Genomic DNA, 4,910 nt, shown 5'->3' on the forward strand with positions numbered 1-4,910 from the left:
ATTGAAATCACTAAATGTTGTGACATTTTAAACGTAATTTTTGCCACAAAAAAAAAAAAATCTATCTCTGATCTATAGGATGATTACTCTTTACCATGGTAGTTTGGGTACATAAACTCTTGTGAAAATATGTTAGACTTGAGTGTCTGTTCCCTCAGCCTCAAATTCAAGTCTCAGCACATGGGTGGGAAGTATATCTGCAACAGCTTTTACATCTTGTCAAACAATGATAATTGTTTTAATTTGGTCATGTGGCAAAATGCATTTGTCCCGAGAAAGAATCATCTAATCAGACCCTTTTCTACCTGTGAGACCTAAGACATTTGATCATGTAACAGATTATGATCCTATAATAATAGGAAAGCCAGAAGACACTTAGGAAAATAAATATAATGACTGGAAAATGAAACAAACCCAGAACAAATGCGATCTGACTTTGGTCTGACCCCTTCTTGATCTTTGTTTTAGAGGTTCAGCTCTATTCCATGAGGACCTAACCTTGTATAAATAAACCAAAATAAATGCAAAGCCTGAGAAATCTTGAGTGAAATAAATAAATTTTATTGGTCTAAAGACGTAGAAATAGAATCATATTATCAGATTAGAAAAAGATGCTAAGAATGAAAAAGAAAAAAATACAGTGTAATCATTGCAATGAACTATGTGCAGAGGGGAACATAGTTTCTCTATAGATGCTTTTGTATTGTGTCTGGGTTCTTTGCTAGTGAGGAATTGCCACGTTTCATTATGTTTATCCACCTTCTTCAAGAGTCTTTTTATCAGGGCTCTGAGGACACCCACACGCCTTGCCTGGCTCCCCACCATGGCTCTGCTGCCCTGCTCAGGACCCCATTGTAGTCCACCAGGTCCATCAGCCCCTGCCCCAGCGAGGCCACAGTAGAGCCCATCTCCAGCTCCCCACAGCCCTGCCCTGCCTGGCCATGGGCCCTGCTGAGTCAGGCCCACCCATGAGCCCACATGGCGGCCTGGCCCCAGCCCATCCCCATCCCCAGGGAGGTGCCCAGTGCCTGGGGCTGGGGCTGCCCCGGCTGCCCTCCAGCCTGCCCTGCTCCTGGCTGGGACGGTGGTACAGGCCCTAGCCCCTGCCCTGCTGCCTCGCTGGGCTGTCCCTGCAGTTCCCAGCATCCTGGGCCCAGGCAGCCCTCACACTTCGAGACACACTCATAACAAGAGGCAGTTGTCAACACTTTTAGTCACATTGATCTCATTGAAAGGGTGATACATAACTCATGAATGCACATACAGCTGCTCACCATCAGTTTTCAGGCTCTTCACAACATGGCCTTTGTTGTAGCGTGGGCTTTTTTCTTTAAGTTCCATGTGTGAAATAACTAAAGTATTTATTCTCTTAAAAATAAGACTGCTTTTCCCAATCATACTTACTGTGACAGCACACATCTAGAAAACAAGGCCTACCGTGAACTCAGAAGACAGCCACTATTTATCTCCACTCACCTTAATATTTTTTATGTTCATATTGATAAGCTGCAGAATTTAGTGGTCTCACTCCCCCTCCCCCCCAAAAAAAAAATATATATACACACACCCTGGTTCCTACTCGTGTCTGTTTTGATCTAGGCATGTAAATTTGGAATAAAATGGCTTACCAATTAAAGCAATCTTTGAAAAGCCTAAGGGCGGTGATAATAATTGATTAATATTCTGAGAATGCTAAAACATGCTATGGCATGTTATACTCTGTTTTAATGTTACATACAGATACCAACAGTAGATTGGTTTAAAATACATCAGGATACATTGTTCTTCTGACAGCATTGTTTCTATATAGTAGTAAATTAAAAAAGCCCAGTAGCTCTACTAGACGTGTGACTACAGTGAGGAATATCAGATGTAATACAAGCTAATTTTATAAATTGCTCATAGCATGAGGAAACAGAATTGAAGACTTCAAACTTTGTTATATGGATAATCTTTAGACTATTTTCTATTCCTGTCAATGTGGGAGGTAAGGCAGATTGATCAGTAACTATCAGTCATTTTCAACCTGATATTTGCTGTTTTAACTTTATCTTTTAAAATTCAGAGTAATTTTTTTTTAATTAATTTCATAGTTTTTCCACAGGTAATATTGGCAGAGAAAAACAAAAACAAAGATAAATCTGTTTAAGACCACTTCTAAAATCAACATAGAAGTTCAAACACATACAGGAAAATAAAACTAGATTGGTTTTGGCTGGTTTGCATTAATGAGAACCAGATTTCAGTTGTTATATTATAAATATATTAATTTTCAGTTACATCTTGAGTGTTGAAACTTGAAAACTGATTTACAACAGACTACCGTGCAACCACTACTTCACATAATTGGGTTTGATCCTCTGCATATTGAGAGATAACTGCCTCTGGCAGCAGATTGCAGGATCATTAATATTTCTATTATTTCAACAGCCACTAAATTAATGTTCCTTTTTGGATTGAGACCACCTATTACTTCACTGAGAAAACCACTATGTATAACTCAACTACATAGTATTTGCATGTTAGAGAATAGCGGGATGTAGTTTGAGAAGGATACATGTAAAAAGCATAAGGTTAGATATGACAACCACACAAATGCAAGACTGAGACCTTGAAAGTGCCTTTTCAGCTGATGTTTAAACCTGGAAATGCCCAAATGTTGCAAGTTCTTCATGTTTTAATCTTAAAGTACTCTAGGTAACTAAAATTCTGCTGTGTGTGTTGCAAGCTTCAGTCTTAACAAGGTTAAAACGATGCTGGTTAAAACGGTTAGTCTCATGCTGACTAGCTATTTTTACTCCTAAGCACTGATCGGTACCAGTAAGCACGTGCACATTTGATGTTCCTGAGAGCCTGAACTGACCTCTGTGCAAAACAGAGCAGCACCTATTGTTTCTTTCAAACTACGCGTAATAGTGATACTGGTGCCACAGCTCTGCCCTAAACTTTTTTCCCAAAAATATTCATCTATTCATGTGTCTAGTGCTTTAACTCTTCCAGGATGTGGTACATACAAATTCAGTTTTGTTCTTTAGCCCAAGGGGATAGGACATTATGCGTCCTTGTGACTGTTCTTGTATGTTGAACAGACATTGTATAAAGAACCCTTGAAAAAAAAGTTTAACTTTTTATCACTTGCTAATGAGTGACCTAATCATTAGTCAGCAGAGTCAGACTTTTCTGACAATCATGACTTTTATTCTGCATAGTTTCAGAAAAGCAAAATTTCCACACCTTAAAACAGGTTATAGTCCAGCAGCTGTAAAACTCTCAAGGAAGGCAAAAGATGTCATTTAATTTGCATTTAGCAGAAGACAGATTTCAATCTTGGTATCACTTAACCTAGAAAATATTCCAACTATCGGGCTATTGTTAAAAAATAGGGGAAGCCCTGGTTCTGGCTGTTTTCAAAGAGTGACCCATGCTGTTTGAAAGACAATTCAAATGCTGTCATAAGAAAGGGTATCTAAAATACCCTTCTTGGAGATATGTGTATATATATCCCAAAATATATCCTACATATCCTGGACACCTCCGTGCATATCTGAATTCCTGAGGTTTAAAGGCAAGTTAAAGTAACTCATTTGGGTCTTTTGATTGTTTCTTTTTTCCCAGGTGTCACAACATTAAATAATTTCTAGTATAGCAATTAAATTGATATTCAGATACTTCATACATATTTTAAGGGACTCCAGACAACACTGCAACCAGGCTTCCAAATTTTTCTTTAGGCTTCTAAAAATTATGAATTCCACTGTCTTGTTTTATAGCAATTCAATTTCTTTTTCAATATATCCAATATTCTGAAAATATTCCAGTGGATGGCAATGGGCCATTAAGAGAATAAGATACCACTAAATTACTGAGAAAAGTTCAAGAACAAGTATAGCAACAGGACTACCTTTAGAACAAAAATAATCTATGAAGAGAATAAAGATGGCAAAAGTATTCTGAACTATTTTTTAATTAATTTTTTTACTTTGAATATGTAATTTTTCAGGACTGATCTTACATTATTTAAAAAATCATGTTTATTTCAAAAAGGAACAGGTTTCAACACAGCAATGCCAGGCCATTTCTTATCATTTCTACAATACCCTTTGCAATGGCTACATTTAAAATGTGACATTCTTAACCAGAATATAAGACGTCAAGTTACTGCTGAACACTACTTACAATCTAAGGATAAAATTGAGATCATTTTCATGCAAATGGTTCTGTAAATCAATTTATGTACTTGCAGCATCAAAAAAAAAAAAAAAGGAGGATTTTACTAACGGTAAGGAATAACAAAGAATATCTCTAATCACAATTATCTCTACATATTTTCATCTCATTCAACTCTTCTGCAATGTCTCTCAGTATACATGTTCTGATTTATTTTTTGCTTCCTTGATTATATCTCTTTAGGACATCTGCCTTAGTGCTCTGAATATGCTCTGGGTGTTTCTATTATTACTCTTGTGTTTCAGTGTGTGATCTTGAGCTTTACTGATTGCATGCCATCGAAGTCCTGAGCTGTTTGGAGAACTATTCATTTCATTTTGGCTTTCCTATGGTATTCTTCCAATACGTTAGTGTTTTGCAATCATCACTTGATTTATCTTTATGAGACTACTGTGAAGTAAGCCCTTATCTACCAGCAGAGGAAATTGTAAGTACTCAACAATTCTCAAGTCACACGGGTTTTCAAGTTCAGTGTTTAGAAAAAGAAGGATCTACATTTAGTGGCAACCTGTGAAATTATTGTCATATGTGATTTGCTAAGCATTGTACAAGAACTTTGTCATAAGTGCTAGTACAGCATCCAGTTCTCAGGGTATTATTTTACATTAATGAGATCAGTCCACAGCCTTATTCATCATATATTAACATCTTCTCTTTAAATTCTGCTACAAATTTGGCTTTGT

Source organism: Ciconia boyciana, chromosome 5 (assembly GCF_034638445.1).
Source record: "Ciconia boyciana chromosome 5, ASM3463844v1, whole genome shotgun sequence".
Lineage (NCBI taxonomy): Eukaryota > Metazoa > Chordata > Aves > Ciconiiformes > Ciconiidae > Ciconia > Ciconia boyciana.